Source organism: Nomascus leucogenys, chromosome 21 (genome assembly GCF_006542625.1).
Source record: "Nomascus leucogenys isolate Asia chromosome 21, Asia_NLE_v1, whole genome shotgun sequence".
Taxonomy (NCBI): Eukaryota; Metazoa; Chordata; class Mammalia; order Primates; family Hylobatidae; genus Nomascus; species Nomascus leucogenys.
In genome coordinates, this window is record NC_044401.1 from 64,961,770 (window position 1) to 64,985,414 (window position 23,645).

Here is a 23,645-nt window from a genome sequence, read left to right on the forward strand (position 1 = left end):
TTTGGGAGAAATTTAGTTTATAGTTTAACCTTAAAACAAGGATAAAAATAGCCCTTCTCCAAACTACCCCCTCCTTGTTCAGGGACCAAAACAACCTTTGTAAAAGTAATAAAAGGCCACAAGACTAGGATTATGGGAGGGGCCTGAACTCTATTAGGATGTAGGTACAGTTAAACAATAACCAGCCATTGCCCCAGAGGTCACAAGATTTGTAACCTTCCCAATTGCTCCTGTAGGTAACATCATTATTGTCAAAACCTAAGACTGGTCTTTGAGGTATTTTTCAGACTTTTGCATTTGGGCAGGCCAGCTGACTCCACCGGGATCTGTGACTCATACCAAGGAACTAATTCAACCAGTCCTGGAGCTCCCACCCAAGAACTGACTTGATGTAAGAAGACAGCTTTGACCCCTATGATTTCATCCCTGCCCCAACCTATCAGAATTTCCCATTCCCTAGCCCCCTCCCTACCAAACTATCCTGGAAAAGCCTTAGCCTCTGAGCTTTCAGAGATGCTGATCTGAGTAATAAATAACTCCAGTCCTTCTGCTTGGCTGGGCCTGCAATTATTAAACTCTTTCTCTACTGTAATACTGCTGTCTCAGTGAATTTGCCCTATCCATGCAGTGGGCAAGAAGAACCTGTTGGGCAATTATAATACAATTTTTGATACTTCACATGGATCTAATATTAACAACTGCAGTAAATACATAGCAAGTCTATATGCCAAAATAATAATTTATTTAATAATTGCAACAACCTTCTGAGATAGGTCTTATTCTTTATTCCTTATACAGTTACAGTTCTGACAATGTGCCAAAACTGACCACATTCTGAATAGTAAATTACTCTAAGAATAAAAGATGGTATAGTCCTCACACAAAAGTTATCTTACCTCCATAAGATAATATTTAGAGGACATTTATCTTCTAATATTAACTTCATAGTGCAAATTCGTATTCCTATAACACTTCACTTAAGTATCATTGTTTTATATCAGATAGAGATAGTGATGGGTGATGACATTTCACCCAAATGTCACTTAATTTTATGGATATTTCAACCAGAAAAGAGTTTAAAGAGTGGAGCAATTGATTAAAAAATGACCCCAAAGATGTTCATGTCCTAGTTGCTAGGACCTGAGAATATATTACCTTACCTTGGAAATGGGACTTTGCAAATGTGAGTAAGGTGATTCAGGATTTTGAGATGGAGACATTATCCTGGATTATGTGGGTGGGCCAATGTATAACAAGTGTCTTTACACAAGAGAAGCTAGAGGGTCAGAATCTGAAAAGGTGTTATGAGGACAGAGCCCAAAAAGAAAGGGAAATTAGAAGATGCTATACTGCTGGCTATAAAAATGAAGGATGGCACTAAAAAAACACAGAGAATTTCACCCCAAAATATGGTTCCCTGGATGTAATGAATTAAAATGCCTTAGAAATCAATATGCCTTAGAAGAGACTTTTCCCCTATCTTCATAAAAATAGGATGGATCCACCAAAAAAAAAATTGTTTTTCCTCCCTTCCCTGTTATCTCATTATTTATTTCAAGACAGGAGTGAAAGAATGTATTCAGAACTGGCACAGTCTTTCTACAAAATAGTGCCTGTCTCTGAGGTTCATTCAACTTCCAAGTCATTTACAAGTCCATCTATTCATTTTCCCAAGGATCCATTTACTTTTCCCTAGTAATCATGTAATGTCCCTCAAAGGAATTACCTATATTTCCCATCTACCCCTGCTCTTCTAAAAGGAAGTTATATAAGTGTTTGGGTTTGATTGGGTAATTAGGTAATCACTCTGTGATTCTCCCCATGCATATGGTTAAATAAATTTTATGCTTTCTTCTCATTAACATGTCTTATTCTGAGTTTATTTTTCAGCAAACCATCCAAGGGCAAGAGGGCAGCTTCCCCTGAGCTCCAACAGAACCGTGAGCTAGAGTGCAAGTGGCCTCTAGAAGCTAAAAAAAAAATGCAAGTAAACAGATTCTCCCCTAGAGCTTCTAGAAAGGTACAGCCCTGCTGCCACCTTGATTTTAGGACTTCTAAACTCCAGATCTCTAACAGAAAAAGGTATGTTGGTTTAAGCCACTAAATTTGAGGAACTTGGTTATTACCATAATAGGAAACTAATACAAGTAATATGGCATAGAAATGTGTAGTTAAGAACTTACATTTTAATTTTGGGGACCAATATTTTGTACTTCTTTTTAATTCATACAAAATATATGCTGCCTTTATTCTAATTACTTTGTAAGGAGATGAAGTGATATTATATTCATAAGCCTCAGTTAAAAGTATGCTGCTTCTTACAGAAACCTAAGTCATAAAATCAAATTTATGTCTTAAATGTAGTTATATTTTTACTGAACACATACAATATTTTTATAAATGGAGTCAATAAAATACTAAGGCACAATGGATTAATATCTTGGATAAGCTTAGGTGTAGCATCTATGTTCTTAATACTAAATGAATGATTTAAACTTTTCCTCTTTTAAGGAACTAATTGGGTTGACTTTTTGTCTGGTCTTTCACAAGGACCATGATATTAAAAGTAAAAGGGAGGAAATTTCTCTTAGATCTAAGCAAATGATTCTTTGAATAAGTTTAGGGTCTGCTACACATAAACACTCTAATAGGCTCACCTTGTAATCGGAGCTGAAACAAAAGTTGATATCGATCTTCTGTGATAGTATTTGAACAACTGAGGGCTCAAAATGCACTGATTACTATAGTCTTAATTTTACAATCATGATTAGTGTCAATGAAAAGAATCAAATTCTGTAAAATATTTGATGAGATTTATTCCGAGCCACATGAGTGACCATGGCCCATGACACAGCTTCAGGAGATCCTGAGAACACGTGCCCAAGGTGGTCGGGCTACAGCTTGGTTTTATCCATTTTAGGGAGACATAAGACATCAATAAATGCATGAAACATGTAAATTGGTTCATTTTGGAAAGGTGAGACAACTCAAAGTGGGTGAGTGTGGGATTTCAGGTCATAGGTGGATTCAAAGATTTTCTAATTGCCAACTAGTCCAAGGAGTTTATCTAAAGACCTGGAATCAATAGAAGGGAGCATCTTGGTTAAGATAAGGATGGTCGTGGAGACCAAGGTTCTATCCAGATGAGGCCTCCAGGTAGTAGGCTTCAGAGACAACTGATTGTAAATGTTTATCAGACTTAAGAAGGTGTGGGTTAGAACATGTTCCACTTTACTAGCTGATGTGAAATTCCTCCTCCAAAAGGAGGTTATGCCACTTTCCACTCACACCAACAGAGCGTGAGTGTTCTCATTTCCTAACACCTTCACAAGATTCTGTACTACATATTTTCATTGTTGTAGTCTGATAAATGATAAAATTTTCTCATTGTGAGTCTTTTTGGTGATGGGATCTCACTGTGTTGCCCAAGCTGGAGTGCAGTGGCTACTCACAGGTGCAATTATAGCATTCTACATGCATGGGTGTAAAATCCCTTGAATGTGAGGACTTCTTTGCTTATCTGTGGTGGCATGACAGATATCACAAAAATTATGCATGGACCTTTTTTTTTTAAAAACCTCATCAGCTATCATTAGTGTTAGTGTATTTTATGTGTAGCTCAAGACAATTCTTCTTCTTCCAATGTGGCCCAGAGAAGTCAAAAGGTTGGACACCCATGCTACAGCCTCGAATTTCCAGGCTCAAGAGATACTTCCACCTCAGCCTCTTGAGTAGCTGGAACTACAGGTGCATACCACCACTCCTGACTTCACTGTAATGTTTAAAATCAGATCATTGAGGGTATAATTTACATACATCACAATAACCAAATTTGTAAAAGTACAATTCAATGAATATTGACAAAGGTAGACTGGGTATTAATACCACCACAATCAGCACACAATATTCCCATCATGTCAGTCATCAACCACCCTCACCAGTCTTTAAAAACAATGATTCTATTGCTATCCCTTCAATTTCACCTTCCCAAAATATCGTATAAATGAAATCCCACCGTATGTAACCTTCTTTCACCTAGCATAATGCTTTTGAGAGTCATTTATTTTGTTGCATATATCAGTAGTCCATTCCTTTTAGATACTGAGTATTATTCAGTGATAGAGATGAACTACAATTTGTTTCACTGTGATTTCATTGTGCATTTCCCTGACTATTCATGAGATTATCTATCTTAGTACATATTTTGGCCATATGAGCTTTTTTCTGAAATGTGTTCTCTTTTTTAAAAAACTTTCATTTTAAGTTCAGGGGTACATGTGCCAGTTTTTTACACAGGTAAACCTGTGTCATGTGGGTTTGTTGTACAGACTATTTCATTAAGCCTAGTACCCATTAATTATTTTTCCTGATCCTCTCCCTCCTCCCACCCTCCACCTTCAAGTAGGCCCCAGTGTGTGTTGTTCTCCTCTAAGTGTTCATGTTTTCTCATCATTTAGCTTCCACTTGTAAGTGAGAATATGCAGTATTTGGTTTTCCTGCATTAGGTCCTGCATTAGTTTGCTAAGGATAATAGCCTCCAGCTCCATCCATGTCCATGCAAAGGACATGATCTCATTCTTTTTTAATGGCTGCATAATATTCCATGGTGCATATGTACTACATTTTCTTTATCCAGTCTGTTATTGATGTCATTGACAGGCATTTAGGTTGATTTTATGTCTTTGCTATTGTGAATAATGCTGCAATGAACATACATATGCATGTGTCTTTTTAACAGAGTATAATAATTTATATTCCTTTGGGAATATATATATAGTAATTGGATTGCAGGATTGAATGGTATTTCTGTCTTCAGGTCTTTGAGGAGTCACCACACTGTCTTCTACAATGGTTGACCTAATTTACACCCCCCACTGACAGTGTATTTTCTCTTCCTTTTTCTCTACACAACCTCACCTGCATCTTTTATTTTTTGACCTTTTTTTTTTTTTTTTTTTTTTTTTTGACAGAGTCTCACTCTGTCGCCCAGGCTGGAGTGCAGTGGCGCGATCTCGACTCACTGCAAGCTCCGCCTCCCGGGTTCATGCCATTCTCCTGCCTCAGCCTCCAGAGTAGTTGGGATTACAGGTGCCCGCCACCACGCCCGGCTAATTTTTTTGTATTTTTTAGTTAGAGACAGGGTTTCACCATGTTAGCCAGGATGGTCTCGATCTCCTGCCCTCGTGATCCACCCGTCTTGGCCTCCCAAAGTGCTGGGATTACAGGTGTGAGCCACTGTGCCTGGCCTACTTTTTGACTTTTTAATTATAACCATTCTGACTGGTGTGAAATGGTATCTCATTGTGGTTTTGATTTGCATGAAACGTGTTCTCTTTCTTTGCCCATTTTTCCTTTGTGTTGTCTTTTTCCTCATAAATTTAAAAAAGTATTATTTTGTTCTTTATGTCATTCTTTATATCACCAATAAATCATATCATTTCACATAGATTTGAAAGTTAGCATCCAAAGCTTAAACTTTAATTTTTATAGAAGAAGAACACATTTAGCAGCACTTGACATCATTAATATATGGGCCAAAACTTAGGGCAGGAATTTGTGCTAAAGTCAACATAATTTATTTTCTATTCAGTAAACCTTTAAATGATCAAATGATTCCTTCCTTGGAAAAGAGGATGTGGGTAACATCTTCTCTACTGACTTGAGGAAACTTAAATATGATACACCAAAATATGTTAAGGAAAAAGATATCCAGAATCCATTTGATACCATTATCATGCCATTTTAATCAACACACATCATGCTTATGATCAATAATTGAATGGAAAGTGTCTTTCATCTTCTAAAACATAACTGCTGTAAGAATTAATAAGCAGGTTCTCTCAGTGCAGAAAGTATTCAGGAATTCTTTCTGTAAGAGCACACCCTCATCCAATCCAGAAGCTCACAAAATTTCACCCACCCCAGCCCTGAGTTCTTTTGGAAATCACCCACCCACTCTGCTATTAAGAAGCCTGAAAACATGTATCTTAAACCTTGCCATCTCACAACTGCTTATTCTTTGATTGTTTCCTATGGAGGTTTCCTGCGCAGGGGCTGTGGGTTATAATTTACCACAGCCCCCAAAGCACCCATATCATCTTAACAGAAGTAAGATAAATAAAATAATAAAACAGTCTTGCTCATAAAATCCCCTTTATCACACCCTCATTCAAGCCTAAGCTGTTCTTATCTCCCCTGTGGAATACCAACTGGTCCTTCTCTCCATGACAATCTACTTTGCATGCAACAGCCAAGGTTTGTTTTGTGTGTGTGTATGTATATATATATATATATGCACAAATTACATCAACTAGCTTAACTGTTGGAATTCATTTGAAGTTCCTATACTGCCCTTAAATCCATATTGTTGTCCATGACCTGCAAGGCCTTATGTGATCTGCCCTAGGCTTACCTTGTGCCAGCTGGTTTCTCCCACACTCACTGCACTGCAGGTTCTAGCCTTCTGTCCATTCCAGATCGGGCCAAATTGATTCCTCCACACTGCCTCTCCACTTGCTTCCCCTCTGCCTGGAACTCTGCTCTTCTGGCTCTTTTCCTGTTTGCCTTCTTCCCTTTCTGGCTCAGCGTGAAAGGCACCTTCTCAGATAATCCTTTCTAAAGTAAGTTTCTCCTCCCATTTTTCTCTGCCACAGTCCTTTGTTTCTTTCCCGTAAAGATTTTATGTGTTTACTCATTTATTGGCTAACATTCTTAGTAATGGCAACTCTGGGAGGGCAGGAAATCTGTCTTCCTCACAGTGCCTGGGATTTGTTCACAGCTCAATAAATATTTGATGCGTGAATAAATGAACGAATGGCTTCTTAGAATCAGAGCTACACATGCACACACACGTGTACACATATACCCTTTGCTTGGAGAGACTTGTTTTCTTTCCCTGTTTTGTATCTGGGAGCACAGCTGCAACCCCATGGGTAAATTTTTTTCTGATATTGTTCTTTTTTCAGCATGAATCTATTAATAATCAAACCAAATTATTCAGGAATTGCACAGAAGGTAATTTCTTTCCCAATGCACACAGGACCAAAGGGTGGGGGAAAATCAAGCTACTGAAAATTTCCTCCCCCTGCAGACTTTTAAACTGCTAATCAGCACAAGCAGCTTGTAGCAGACTGAGCACAAAAGGTTGCTGAAATGGCACATAACTGAATTCCAGGTGATTTAATATCTTACGCTGCCTTAGTGAAAATATTGACAAAGAAGAACCACATGATTTGGAGTTTTTCTGCACTGCTGAATTCAGTGTTAGCTTCTGAGCCTCTATCATGGCATTTCCATAAATCAGCATTGCTTAAGGAAGTAAGTCTTGGTGTGCCATCCAGAAACCACTGCCAAACTGGAGAAATGCTAGTTTTCTGGTTGTGATTGGCCATATTTAGCAGCCTTTCCTAAAAATGTAGAGTTCACTTTAGCCATGGCATATGCCTACAGAAGAAATAAGTCTACCAAACATATTGCCAATACCCATGGGTAGTTGGCAGTGATAGGAGAAATTTGAAGTTCAGATACTTTTGGTAAAACCACATCTCACACAAGACATCTGTAAGAACAGATTTTTTTTCAATAGACAGGGTTGGTGTAGAGTTGACTCTCCTAGGGTTCAAAGGCTATTCTTTCATTCATAAAAGTATTCTGGTACAATGTTTCAGAATTCAGTCTCAGCTTTATGAAAGAAAATGTTCATTTTAATTCTTCTCCTGATCACATTAGAAAGAATACACAAAAGTGAAGAGACTTTTTCAATTATCATATAAGAACGTCAAGGTTAAAATCACAGGACAACAAAAAGGAAAGATAAAACTATAATATTTAGAATTATTCTGTTAAACACCCTTAAAGATGGGTGGTTTTTTGAGCCCAAACTGCAAATACCAGTAAGACAATTTCCCCCATAGCACTTCAATTTAAAATTTTACCATCAAGACATCAGCTTTAAAATACTATCTGATTAGTTTTATCCCTTTGAAATACAGTGGTATTTTTTACACATCATTTTTTGCTTACATTCTTGCCGTGTTTTGGCAGCTAGGTTTGTATCATACTTTCTTACATTTAAAATATTCCTAATAACATATATATTCTTACTCAGAACATTCATTATGCCAATTTCCAATGATTTAGGCTTGCAGTTGGCAAATTTGATGAAACTGACTGATTTGTGGAACCAGTAAATAAAACACCAGTGGAAATGCTGAAAGTGAAAAAATTCAGAAATCACAAAATGGTAAACTCGGAAATAAATTTCACTATTGAATCATTCAAAAGATACAATGTATCTTTCCCAAAAGTCAGGTTGTAAAGCTCTTGAAAGAGATGCTTCAATGCACTGAGCCATTTTATAATTAATCACCTAGCATGTAGCCAAGAAATAGATGTCACTTTGTGCTGCAAAAAAAAAAAAAAGAGCAAACCCATGACAATTTTTGAATTGTGTTTTTAATTGATACACAGCAAGTATACAAATCTATGCAGCACATCATAATGACTGGATACATGTATACATTGGCTTTAGCATATCCATCTCCTGAAACATTATTTCTTTGTGGTGAGAACTCAGGATCCTCTTTTCTAGTTATTTTGAAATACAAACTATAATACTGTTTACTATAGTCACCCAACTATGCTATAGAACACCAGAACTTATTTCTCCTATCTAACTGTAATTTTATGTCATTGACCAATCTCTTCCTATCCTCCCCTCCTTGATATATTCCGGAGTCACTAATAACTCTGTACTTTTGTGACATCAGCTTTTTCAGACTCCACAAATGAGTGAGAACGTGGGATATTAGTCTTTCTGTGCCTTGCTTATTTCACTTAGCATATTGTCCTCTAGATTCATCCATGTTACCACAATGACAGGGTTTCATTCTTGTTATGGCTGAGTACTATTCAATTGTGTATGTATATATCACATTTTCCTTATTCATCTGTTGATGGACACTTAGGTTGATTCTATATCTTGGCTATTGTAAATAATGCTGCAATCAACATGGGAATCTCTTCAACATAGTATCTCTTCAACATACTACTTTCAGGTTTTCATTTTGCTAACATGAGAATGTATAGCCTAAGACAATGGATTCAACACAATCGATATGATGAAGATTTGCAAAAGAGCAGTTGTGTGTGTGTGTGTGTGCACATGCTAGGCATTTAAATTCTCAGCTTTATAATCTCTAAATTATGCCTTGTCACTGTTATCTCATTAGGCATACATAATTAATCTTTTCAAGGAATAATTCCAGAAGACAGAGTTATAATATTTCACATCACTGTAACTATTGCTTTATACTCTCTCATCACATGAGGACTTATTCCTATTGAACTTTTAATAAGTTATATCTTCCGCATTTGTAGATACAAGTGAAAAATCTACAGCACTCATAGAGAGGGATACATTATGTAAGGGCTATCAGAAGTAAGGACATCTATTACTAATTAATACCAAGGGTATTCATGTCTATATCTTTCTAAAAAGTAAAGTTTCTTAAAATTATAAATGTAATTAAAATGCAATGTGTAAAATAGATTTAACAAGTCACGTCAATTATTTCAGCATTTCTATGGCCAATAAGAAAATAATATTGATAATGTAGCACGTAACACTGATGTCTCTTAAAAAATGTAGGAAATATTTTCACTCGAAAAATGTAGGAAGATTACATGAATATAAGAGTTAAAAGAATCTGATATTTCATAGTCAGATCCTAATATTTGAAGTCCTTATTATTACTTTTCTCTTTTTTTGTTTCACATGCATATTGTGTCTAGAGAATAGCCTTACCTGAGCTCCTAGGACTGAAAATCAGGCCTTAGAAGGGATCAGTGGATGGAATTAGCAGCACTCTGAAATGTAGAGAAGAAATTAACCCAGCTGAATAGTAAGGAAGGAGCTCTGTTTTTCTGGTGGGATCAGCTAATTTCTTGGTCATCTCACAATCGAAAAGCACCTCAATAGATTATTGGCACAAGAGAGCCCTACGATGATGCTGGATATCACTGCCTTCCTCAATCTTTCTGTGAAGTGATTAAGCAAGCATTAGGTTGACTCCCCAAATGTAGTTGTAGTAAAGGTATCAATATTCCACCTACGTTTGGATTTCTCTAACCTGACTCAAATTAGGGAGGGCTCTTGTTTTATAATATGTGAGGAAGCCTTTCAGAACTTGAGACAGGTATTTAAATCACATTTTTTTCACATCAGAAAGTTTTCTCAAATTGTACTAGATTATGAATATGTGGAAAATATTGCTAAAAATTAATTGCTCATTAACTTGGCCTTGAACACTTATTTTGCTTCAGAGAACTAATCATTGCAATTGAATGTCTTCTTTGCAATGCAATTTATTCTTTGCTTTCTAAATTCTACCTCTTTCCTAATAACTTTTAACAGTGCACAAGCTGCAAATAATCTTTCTCTATTCTAATCTCCCAAAAAACAATATCTATACATTCCTATGGCATTTTTCATCCTCTATTGTGCATTATACTTGGTTGAGTTCTTTAATTAGATTGGAGGCTCACAACATTTTGAGAGTTCCAGACCCCAGAAAAGGCATTTAGGTCTATTTTAATAATATTTTATGGGCATATATTCAATGGTAACAGCAAGCAACTTCAGGCCAGAAACTGTATCTATTTCATCTTGGAATTCATCTATCCAGCAGCGATTTTCACTCAGCAGGAACTTCATAAATTTTCATTTAATGTTCATATGTGGGAACAAAACTGGAGAAGGAAAGAGGAGGAGCATGACGAATTTTTCTTAGGGGTGTTTATACCCTCCTTGAGTTGGGCTGCATCTCCTTGAAAAGTCTATCAGCCCTGAAATGATCCTAGATGTGTTCTGAGCAGGACATAGGTGAACGCATCATGGGAATCACATTCCCTGTGAATTATTTTTCAATTCTTCTTACCATAAAAAGTTGAAAGTCTCAAGTAGGTGTTAATAGAACATTAATAACAATTTAACTTTTCTAATCCCCCTATTTTATAAGACAGGGCAGGATTCAAGCCCAGAGTCTGGGGCAGGCAAAAATATCTACCTAAAATGCAATGACTTCAAGTTGCTTTCATCATAGTAATGTTTGCTCTTACTTTTCATTGTTTGCCACTGACACTGGTGTTTCATTTAAGGTAATAAAATAAAACCTTCATTTTAAATTAGTGTATTTTGTTAGTAAGCCAGTTAAAATCTTAAGTGAATTAGAATTTGGCACAAAGCTATGACACAAGTATTGAAGATGGTGAGTTTAGGGGAATGTCTTCTCAGAGAATTGGAGACTGTCGAATGTGGTTGTTTTAAGAAGAAAAGACAGCAGGAATTGTGTGTGAAAAGACAGGAGCTTTGAGAAGACAGGAGCAGTGAGCTGTTGAGTCAAAGGAGAGGGTCTCTAAGGATACAGGGACAGAGAGGGGAATAATGAAGGCTGACTCCAGCTGAAAGTGGAAACGAAGTGAGTGTGACAGTTACTTGGCCTGCAAAGCAGTAGGGAGCCAGGGGAAATTTTTAGGAAGTAAGTGACATCATGGTCAAAGTGACAAGCAAGAAAGGGGATTTTAGCAGTGACATTTAGATCTTAGTGGAGAAGAACGACTGTTCGAGGCAGAAATCCAGTGAAGGAAAGGTTGCAGAGGTCTAGTGATTAGAAGGCTGAACAAGGAATTTTCCAGAATGGTTAGTGAAGAAATAAATCTCAGTGTATTGAGGGGAAAGTTGAAGCAGGCTTTATGGTAGTGTAAAAGCAGAGAAAGGACATACATAGAGTATAGGAAATGGTAAATGGCTAAAGCAAGACTGGTGAACAGTCTTGCTTTATTGCCTGATCATAATAAAAATGTATTATGCTGTATAAAAATAGACTATGGAAACATCTGAGAATTGCTTGGGTTCCAGAACCCCCAACAAGTTTTTTTAATGCAAACTCATTGTAGAAAACTCAGTTTACTACCACCCTTCTCAGCTCATTCTCACCACCAGCCTCTACCACTCTGCATTTGTTTTCCTGAAATCTAAAATGGCAGAATTTAACATATATAACATTTTAGGTTATGTCATGTAAAAATAAAACTTGTGCCGGGCGCGGTGGCTCAAGCCTGTAATCCCAGCACTTTGGGAGGCCGAGGTGGGCAGATCACGAGGTCAGGAGATGGAGACCATCCTGGCTAACACGGTGAAACCCCGTCTCTACTAAAAATACAAAAAATTAGCCGGGCGTGTTGGCAGGCGCCTGTAGTCCCAGCTACTCGGGAGGCTGAGGAAAGAGAATGGCCTGAACTCCGGGAGGTGGAGCTTGCAGTGAGCCGAGATCGCGCCACTGCACTCCAGCCTGGGGGACAGAGCAAGACTCCGTCTAAAAAAATAAATAAATAAATAAATAAATAAATAAAACTTGTCCAGAAGATTGAATTTTTTGAATAAGTAACTTTTTATCGGTGGCTAAATGACTTTTCATTAAAATAACTGAAGACAAAATCAGACATCCGAGTTCCAGTTCCACTCCCACACGTTTGTTCCATTGGTTCCACTGAACTTCGCTAAACAGGACTGATACCTATCTTGCTTAAAGAGCTAGTTACTACAAGTATCAACTTAAATAATATGTAGACATTGTATCTTTCATTCAAAAGCAATTGATAGTATTACCAATATAGAACTCAATTCATCACAGCACAGCATTTTGGGGTTGTGTATATCACATTTTGCCTGTTGAAGTGTTTTTGAAATATGAAAACTATAGTGCAATACTTTATAAGTGCTTTTTGGCAAGACTGTGAGGGGAAAACATCTACTCATGTTTATCAGAAGGATGGGATAATGCTTCAGAGGTGGAAGAATGATAGTATGTATGGTTCCCAAGTGTGGAGAGAACAATGGCCAAGCCACAGAAGGAAGAACATGATGGTAGGATCTGGAGAAACAGAGAAGTAGAAGCAATGAGAGCACAAATTGAATCCACACCAGACATGGCAGCAGTTCTTCATCCACTTTCAGAGAGCATTTGGAGAGGAATAAGTAGCTCAAGAAAGCTCTACTGCTGTCTGTCCTCACCCTGCATCCTACTCTGTGCTTTCATAACACTGCAGGAAGACGTGAGAATAATGGTACTAGCCACACGCTAGTCTCCTTTCCATTATAGTCATGCTTTTGAGAGTTACAGGTATAGGAGCTCTGCAGCCCGATGTATCATCATTATTTCAGGGCAGAAAGCCTGCTTCCTTTTCCATCTGTGGTTATAATCAATAAATAGAAGGAAATGCAGGAGCTCTTTTCTCTCCCTCCTCAAGAGTGAAGCCTTGAGTAATCTAGTCAATTCCTTGTTTCCTGACATTTGGGGTTCACCATGGCCCTTTTGACTCTGCTAAGATACTCCTGGTTCTCTTAAACCCAAGTCACTTCCCAGATAAATGGAAAAGAGTAAGGATAAACCTAAATAGATCAGAGGAGAAAAGCATCAGAAAAGCCCACCCTGCTAAAGAATCTTAGCCAACAGTATTCTCAGCCAACTGGACGCCTCCTTCCTCTCACTTTTATTCTCTCTCCAGACAAAACCAGGGCACTTCAGCCTTGCCAAAGTTCACTCTCACATCGCTCTTCTTTCTCACAGTCATGTGGCTCTAAGATCTCTAGGAAGTGTCGGGAGGGGGAAAGGAGTGTTCCCTTGGAACAGAGGGGTCCATATTTTTTCCCTCTTTGTAAGCAGTCACATGGTGACTGAATGGTGTATCACAATGGGTTTAATAATTCTGTTAATTAGCATGTCTGTCTTAATTAGTATTTCTTGCTACCTCGTCTACTAGAAGTTGGATGTGAGTTTCCTTTGAATCTGAACTGTCTGAGGACTAGCCTTTAAGTTTCCAAGTTAGATTTTTAAAGTCCTGAGTCACTGTGTGAAAAGTCCAGTGACATTTCTGGAAAGACCAGGAGAGAGGCCCTGTGACTACTTGGACAGAAAGAGGGGCCCAGCTGAGCTCAGCCCTCCTTGCCGTTGCATCGGTGATATGAAGGAAGCCATCCTGGGGCCACCAGCCCACCCCAGCCACTCTGTGAACACCACCATACGACCTCAGTTGTCACCAAATGAGGCAGAAGAAACCACCCAGCGGATCCCTGCCTAAATCCCTGACCTACAATTCATGAGATTTCATAAAATGTCTGTTGTTTGAAGTTACTGTTTAAAGGTATGAGTTAGTTTGTCATTCAGTGATAGGTAAGTGGAAAAATGTGCCTTCACATTTTACACAAATTGTTACTTTGCTACATTCAGAATATTTTTCATCATTTCTCCTCTTAGCTACACACAAGCTTTCAGGTACTTTTCTTCCCAATAATAAACAGCTTGTGTATATCCCTACAGATACCCCAAGAATCTCATATGCAAAACACATATCTATTGAGGTCTTAAACAGTTTTAAGCCATATGGTGAATTCCCCATATAAAATTAAACAAAACAAATGATGAAAATAGCATGAGCTCAACTTCAGAAGTCAACGGAATGGTGATGGTATTTAAAAAACAGTCTCCCTAAGTGATAGTTATAAAAAGTATACTCTGTGGCAAACTTGGAATGGGCAATACAAAATCCTATCTGTAAACAACGGCACCTACCTTGGATCATTATTAGTGCATTGCTTGTAAAAGAAGCCATTTAAAAGATTTGGATTCTGTTCAGTGAGAACACTTGGACACAGGGTGGGGAATATCACACACCAGGGCCTGTCATGGGGTAGGGGAGATGGGGGAGAGCTAGCATTAGCAGATATACCTAATGTAAATGATGAGTTAATGGATGCACCCGTGGTACATGTATACATACGTAACAAACCTGCATGTTGTGCACATGTACCCTAGAACTTAAAGTATAATAATAAAAAAAAAAAGATTTGGGTTCTGTTAAGAATTTGTATTTAACATTATTGAACAACTAGACCACTAGGAAGGATTGGTTCCATAAGATTTTCAGATAAATGATCTGAACTCCTATAGGTGGTATGTCAATTTATTTTTTATTTTAAAATAATTTCGTAATGACTCAAGACCACCCATATAGTCATTTCTGAGTTGTCTTTTTCTAGTCTTTCTATCCTTTTCCCTTGCTCAAGAAATATTAGACATAACTTCTTTTGTCTTAGAATGAATTTGCAAAATTTCCCTCATCTGCTCCAACTTGCAGTTTATACTTTGTCATCTGCTAAAATAATATAATTATGTATATTAGAATGGTTCTAAATTAAAAGCAAATAGTCGTTGAATGAGGAAGGTCTTTCCATAATCAAGTGTTTACATTTTAGTGAATTTTTCAAAGAAAGAGATCTAGGTTGCTTTGAGGCTTCTTTTGTTCAACTTTTAGATATTGGCCTAGCATTTGAATACCTGAAATAGCTGTTGAAAGCTGAGACATCTCATTATAGTCATTTATTAACTTTATATATTTTTTTATTTTTATTTGCAGTACTGAAATAGCATCAGAGGAAAATAAGCATTGCTTTGGCAATATGTCAGAAATATTTACACTATCCTGTACCATCTGATATTTTAGGACATCTATATAGATAAAAATAAATCAGATTGAAAGGATTTAATATCATATAATGATAACAGTAATTACTAACTAAGAAATTACCCTGTATAGGCCAGGCGCGGTGGCTCACGCCTGTAATCCCAGCACTTTGGGAGGCCGAGGCGGGCGGATCACGAGGTCAGGAGATCGAGACCATCCTGGCTAACACAGTGAAACCCTGTCTCTACTAAAAATACAAAAAATTAGCCGGGCAAGGTGGCGGGCGCCTGTAGTCCCAGCTACTCGGGAGGCTGAGGCAGGAGAATGGCGTGAACCCCGGGGGGCGGAGCCTGCAGTGAGTCAAGATGGCGCCACTGCACTCCAGCCTGGGCGACAGCGAGACTCTGTCTCAAAAAAAAAAAAAAAAAAAAAGAAATTACCCTGTATAATTCAAGGTCTCCAGTTTTATTTTTTAATATTTTTGGACATGGGATAGTTGCAGAATTACCTCCATTTTCCACTTCGGTTTTAGGAGTAAGCTGTGAACCCCACCCTCATGCAGGTACACACACAAAACCACCCAAATAAACCAGTTTCATTAATGGTACCATATTCAAATAACCAAAAGGGATACTGGAATGCAATCTTCAAAGATAATAAACTGCAATGTAAATCTGGTTGAATAAAGGCCTAGAACCAAGCCTTCCATTCCCTTCATAAGGCACAGAAACAAAAGTGTAGCCCAACTAGTCTCCCACTGAGGATATAGTCTAGCTTTCTGCCAAGACAATCAAACGACCCAAACCTAATATTTCAATGAACTTGGGAAATGATGACACACACCTTTCTGTCTCTCCTCGCCAGTTCTGAATTTGGAGGGGCAAAGGAAGTGGAATGCATGCTTAATTGAGGCAGTAAATACTAGGCTGTGGCAGATTGTTTTACTGTTAAATACAGTAATGGGTTTTTAATGGCTGCTGTCCAAAATTACACTGCAGAAAAAATGGTTTATTAGTAATAATAATAGCTGGCATCTTTATCTTCAAAGCACTTTACAAATATTAGCTCATTAATCCTCCAACTGCCACTGGGAGGCAGCAGAAAATGTTTCTTTCCTCAGTTTACAGCTGGTGAAACAGGGAAACAGAAGCTCATAACAAGTTTTCAAAAGAAGGTCTTGTGTATGGAGATCAATTTCTGATCCAAACCACTCATATCAGTTTTTATACTTGATTGCATGGCATTCATTCTGATGGCTGCCAGCCCTTTTTTTGAGGCGACAGTGGTTAAGGTCAAATCCAATTTATGTGAACTTGAATCAGAAGTGTGCATGAGTTGCACCTGAATTGCTCAATGCATGGTCCTTTAATGTTATTTCAAGCAAATCAATTGTGTTCCAAATCTATTCAGCCCAAATCAATTACATGCAGAAACTTGTATGCATGGGAAGAGCAGACTGTTGAAACCCTTTGAAATTGCTGGAGGTCATGAAGAAAACGGGGTCAAGGTCAAATTTAAACAGGCTTGTTTTGGCTATCTTTATCCATTCACTCAGATCTTCTTTATGGAAAATAGTATATGTCTCAAAGTAGTGAACAGTAACAAACAACCCAATATAGCCTATTATTCATGCAGATATAGGTGATAGACGTTAAAATTGTTATTGTCTATATGTTTACCGTTGTAGGCAGTGTTTTCAGTTTTTTGCCATTGTATAATGCCTTAAGCATTCTTTACATCTTTAAATTTTAATCAAATGCATGAATTCTCCACTATGTCATCAGATGCATTTTACAGAACAAGTTAGAAAAATCCTTGAATTTACAACACAGAAATAAACGTACTTCTTGAGAAGCCAAGATGTGTATTCCAGAGAAGCAAGTATGGGTCAAACAAAAGCTTTATAGAAAAGCCATTGTGCATAATCCAAGGAAGTGGGTTCTCCTGTCTAGCCAAAGCGGGAAACAAACTTATTCTTGCCACTTTCTAGTACACAAAAAGAAGCCTTTTGGAGCCACTCAGCATCTGAGTATGCTATTTATATTATGCATATTTTAAAAATACATGAACATTTGCTTGTAAATATCCCAAACAAAAAAGTCAAAAATCTCTTAAAACTCCCAAATATATTGGCTGTGCCTGAAATAGAGTTGCCTTTTTTTCTTCCAAGGCCTTATCTTTATTGACAGCTGCTAATAAAGACAGTGCCATCATTATGATGGGTGTCATTTTCAAGCCATTTTCAAGAACAGCAACGCTGAGATATGGCATCTGCCATTGCCAATGATTTCTATTTTAATCTGGAATAGTAGATACTCATACCTTTGTGGAAATGCCAACCGTGAAATGCAATTGGTTACATGTAATACCCAGAAGTGAGGGAAATCCAGGCGTATTCATATCACAGAGTATCAGAAACATTTCTGCCAAGAAATAAAAAATGATAATGAGGGTGAAGTTTCATTTGTACATATAATGATGCCCAGGGTCTGGTACAGGAAGAGTCAGAGCATCAGATGCTTATATGACTTGATTTTGGAGAGAACACAAATGTCTCCTTCCTGTAACCTCCAACTCCTGGGCTCAAATGATCCTCCCACCTCAGCCTCCCAAGTAGCTGGGACTATAGGCATGCCTGACCACACCGGTCTAATTTTTATTTTTATTTATTTGTATATTTTTTGTAGACATGGAGTCTTGCTATGCTGCTGGTCTTGAACTCCCGGCCTCAAGTGATCCTCCAGCCTCAGCCTCCCAAAGTTGCATTAAGATTTTTTTTTTAAGACAGTCTCCCTCTGTCACCCAGGCTGGAGTGCAGTGGTGCGATCTAGGCTCACTGCAACCTCCACCTCCTGGGTTCAAGTGATTCTCCTCCTCAGCCTCCTGAGTAGCTGGGATTACAGGCATGCCACCATGCCCAGCTAATTTTTGAATTTTTAGTAGAGACGAAGTTTCACCATGTTGGCCAGGCTGGCCTCAAACTCCTGACCTTAAGTGATCTATCCGTCTCAGCCTCCCAAAGTGCTGGGATTACAGGCTTGCGCCACCATGCCTGGCAGGTTTTAAAACCTCATATTTAGTGCCACCATTCCTGGAATAGGTATGCATTATGATCTAATACCTCAGTAGGATTCCTTTATGTCTACTTTTCCACAAATGGATAATGGGAACAGAACAGGTAAGTCTGGATGGACAATAGGAAACAGTGTTAGTCCATAGTGAAGACCATAACTGGAGAATCCTGCTAATCAAGGGGGCACTGCTGGGGCTGGAAATCAGACACTTCTGAGTTTGAATTCTGACTCTGGCACTGCAAGACATATTGTGTGACATTGGACAAGGACCCTTCTGTGTCTGCATCGCCCAGCTTACAATGGGTGTTATAATAGTACTTTCCTCAAATCACTGATGTGGAGATTGCAAAACACATAATAAACACTTGATAAATGATCAATGGTGGCTATTTAAGTATCTGTCTGGCACAGTTTCAGTCCTGTCTCTAGCACAAAGTGGTGATCAATAAAAGCTTTTTATAATGACTGGTTTACAATGCCTCATAGGACCTACACACACACGTGCGCACACGTGTACACACACACACACACACAAACATAAGAACATGTATTATAGAATTCGGGATGCTTTGGAAAAGTCTATCTCCCTATCTTTGGCCAGGACTACATTCAACCCTCAAAATACAACTGGTAACATTTTCAATTTTTCCCCAGACAGCTCTCAGTTTATACAGTGACTCTAGATTTCCTTAAAAAACAATTCACTATCAGTTATACAATGTTGCTCTTTTCTTCCAAAAAGGAAATCTGGGCTGTGTAAGGTGGCTCATGCCTGTAATCCCAGTACTTTGAGAGGGGCAGGTGGGAGAATCACCTAAGGCCAGGAGTTTGAGACCAGCCTGGACAACACAGTGAAGCCTCATCTTTACAAAAAAAAATTTTAAAATTAGCCAGGCATGATGGTGCCTCTCTGTAGTCCCAGCACTTTGGGAGGCTGAGGTGAGAGAATAACTTGAGCCCAGGAGTTCGAGGTTGCAGTGAGCCATGACCATACCACTGTACTCCAGCACTTCAGCCTGGGCAACAGAGCCAGACCCTATCTCCAAAAAAAAAAAAAAAAAAAAAGAAACGAAGAAAAAGGAAAAAGAAACGAAGAAAAAGAAAAAGAAAACCTGAAAGCAACAGAGTGGGCTATGAACTGGGTTACAAATTAGGGTATCTAAGATGATTTAATTCTAATTTTCACTACTGTAGGCAGTGTGGTGAAATAGTGGTGAAGCTAACTATTTGACCTTGCATTAGTTTTTTTCATCTATAAAATGGACTAACAACCTGTTTCTTTTTGTTCACTATGTTATTGTAAAAGTCAGATGAGATGACATGGAAAAATTTTCTAAAAAGCATAAAGCACTCAAATAATGTAAGACATTTTGACTGTTTTTAAATAGAAACCTTCAGAGGCAATCTTCTGAATGGATGGAAATGCAGCATCCAGTATCAGAGTCTTGGAAAAGGTCAGTATTTATCTTCCCCCTGAACCTTTTGCACACGAGGTGTGTTATTTCTTTTGAACATAACCAATATCTAAGGCATCCCATATTAAGCTAATATTCTGTCACTTTACAGTTTTTAGCAAGGTTTTCAATGCAATAAAAAACCGAATTTCCAACAACTCTAACAGTGACAGATCACCAAAATCCCCACATTCCTTTTGTTCACTTACATTCTATTACTCTGGAAAATACATCGCTTAGTCCCTGGAAATAAAAATTCCTCACATTAGGATGCAACCAGTGCATTCTGGTCTATTCCTTCATCATCCTTTTTCTGATACAACAAAGAAGAAGGACACTTCCTCCAAAGATCCAGGCATCCAGGTTACAAGAGTTTCAGTTGCCAGACTGACATTTGAGGGTATCTCCGCTTTCCCAGGCATCATAACTACGATCCCTCCCAGGAGAATCACCACTTACAGCAAAAGCTTTTGTTAGGGAGGAACCTCTGCTAAAAATGCCAACCCGTTACCATAGAAGCTGGAATATATCTTTTACATTATTCTCTCTGCTATGTCAGCTCTCATCTTAGAAAGCATAGATAACGCAACGAAATGGACAAATTTGTTTTGAAGTTTAGGAGTCCCAGCTGAAACACACCACTGAATATGAGCATACCCACCTTGGGCAATGAAAGAAAGGAGAAGAAAGGAATGACAAAGAAAAAGTGGTGAAGATTCTCTGAATACAAACTTAGTGATTCCCTATTTTGTACTGTTTTTGTCAATTCTAGCTTTCCCCTTCCCCATTACTCATGTTCCACAAATGTAAAGCCTTCAAGATGTGCTAGGTATTCCTCATGTACTTCCCAGATTCAGATCCCTTTTCTGCCTTCCTCCATGCTGCTCTGCTCTGGGAGAACTGACCTCCACAAACCACTGTAATAGGCTCCCTTGCCCTCTTACTGCCTTGCTGAAGAAGCAACTGGAAATCTTGGGGTAGAAGCAGAGCACTGTCTTGTGATTTGACGGTAGTTATGTTCCTCTACCAAAAGCCATAGGTGCTACGTGACAGCCCTCTCCCAGAGCTACTGCTCCCACCTCCTTCCAGGAATTTCACCTTCCCATTGTCCCTTCAGGACAAGGGGCAGTAACAGCTCCAGATGTGCTTCAGCAGCCCTTGTGGGCTTCCCCTAATCCCATCCAAAGAGATGTGGGCCCATCTTTAAGGTCCCTTAATTATCTCTTGGGAGTCTGATCTATATAAAAGAAAGGAACAAAGTGAAGGTGAGAGGAAGCCATGTTTTACCCAGCGAAGCGATGTCTTTCAAGAACATCAAGGGGACAAACCACTGGGTTCTAACCTGTGGCATTCTGCCACCTGGGCATTCAGGTCCAATACTGTGAGAACATCAATCCTTTTAAGATAAGCCAGAAATATGAGTTTTTACATGAAATCTCCAGTATTTAAATGTTGGCTGAAATTTGCCTTAAACATTCTTTGGGCCAAATGAAATATTTATACAAGCTGGGTTCAAAGTCCAAGGGACATTGGTTTGGATCCTATATAGACTATGGTGCCTCTTCTTAGAAAGAAAATAAAAATCTGTTTTTCTTTACACTGCACAATTATAACCAAAAAAAGGATGAAAGTCTCATTTTTACAGCTTTTTCTTACACGGTACTTTAGTCCAAAAATAATAACTCTCCCTACCTCATTGGAAGTCTGCAGGCAAAACAGAGAAATATTCAAAACCCCAGAGTCACAGGAATCTTGTTATCTGGGCCTGTTCTAAATGTATGAATCAAGTCAAATCATTTAATTTCAGTGTAGCTCACTCCATTCATCTGCAAAATCAGGATAATTACTTCTTTCCTACCATCTTCACAGAGACATTTGGTTGAAAAATGAAATTATACACAGTAAATGAAAAGCACATTTGAGATCTTCGGAGAATAAAGTGCTATTTAAACCAAGAAGATTAGTAAGAAAAACCTCAGAAGTTTGCCAAAGCATTTTCTCTCTTTCAGCCACATTTCATGACACCAAGGTAACTGTGAACCAATGCCTTAGCCCAACACAGTCTTGTGGAAGACGTATGCAAATCTAAGGTGGTGGTTCTCAACCCTGATGGTGCATTAGGGTGTGTTAGAATCTCAGTAGAAGTTTTCAAAAATCCAGATTCCTAGTCACCATCCCCAGAGACTGTAATTGAATTGACTTGGGTTGGTAGCTTTAAAGAACTCTCCAGATGATTCTAATTTCAGCCAAGCCTAAGAACAATTATTGAGAAAACCTTTTAAATATGTGAAGCAATCATTATTGGTATACATATAATTAAGGTAGGAATCAACAGTTTTCCACTTGACACCACCATTGATCATGGCTCACAGTTATTCACATACACAGGGATACACACACATACATACGCTCTGTCCCTCTATCTTTGTTCATTCACATACTGAACATGATATAGAAGGATAATTATCACTACAATAAAAAACCGTGCTACTAAGCTGTCTGCATAGATTGCCCCACACAATGTCCACAAGAACACATGTGACATGTGAGATGAGTATGGCTATTTTCCCATTTCTAAAGAAGAAAGTAGTCTTAGAGAGGTCAAAACGACTAAGCCAATGCCACACAATGCCACACACCTGCAAGCTGACAGACTTAGATTTTGAACCCTGGCAGCCTGACTTTTATAGCCAGTGCACGTAACCACCACAACAGTTTGCTTCCCGCTGTGCCAGACACTTTAAGAGTTTATGAGATGCATAAAAGGAAATGCATACCCTCAAGGAGTTTACAGTCTGAGAAGGGAATTGTGATGCACACTAAAATTCATAGGTTGTATAGTAAAATGGCACAACTGTAGTCCCTCGAGTTAGGAGGAGGTGAATCAGAAGATGGGCAACAGAGCTCCTACTTCCACAACTATAGGGGAAATAAGATGCAAACAAACATTAGAAGGGAGAATGTTATAAGACTACCAGGAGAAGAAACCTTGGTCAAAGCCTAAAATATATTTATATATTAGCCAAGTTCAATGCATTTATTATTCTCATCATCATCTGCCAGCATCATTTGAATCAGATATTTATACCCACCCTAAATTTACCAAATTGTCCGTTCAATTAGCAAACTATGAATTTTGAGAATTCATCTCACCTCAAACTCTAGTTGTGATTCTTACTGAAATTATGTATATAAGCATCACACACACACACACATACATATACACATATACACTCACACACACCCCTAATAATTTAACTTCCAAAGAGATACACAAGTTGTATTCTTCCACTAGGAACAAATTATGTGAAAGTGAAGTCAACATTTCAGGGAAAAGCCTTAAAATTGAAAACAGAATATGTCCCTTTGTATTTTTATTATCTAAACACAATGAGAAGGTAAGCAGGATCATTTTTTATCCACAACACATAAAATCTCAATTAGTTATGGTCTATTTGTGCACTGACTTAAAACATTCGTTAACAAAACAGAATTTTCTAGTTTACTGGATAAATATACCAGAAATTGCAGAATAATGTCAGGTTGCCAAGCAACCACAGCTCTACTCTACTTTGTGATCAATCCAACTCATTCA

The 23,645-nt window shown here is 38.2% G+C and overlaps 1 protein-coding gene across 7 annotated transcripts in view; it reads right to left on the reverse strand.

The window, feature by feature from the left end:
* CHL1 (cell adhesion molecule L1 like) overlaps nt 1-23,645 on the reverse strand; it is a 213,561-nt gene that overhangs the window by 184,820 nt on the left and 5,096 nt on the right. The window contains exon 2 of one of the 7 annotated variants that reach the window (XM_030801700.1): nt 9,806-9,867. The exons of the other annotated variants lie outside the window; for them this stretch is intronic. The gene's annotated coding sequence lies outside the window, so the exon portion shown is untranslated. The remainder of the gene's footprint in view (nt 1-9,805; nt 9,868-23,645) is intronic. 7 annotated transcript variants of the gene reach the window in all.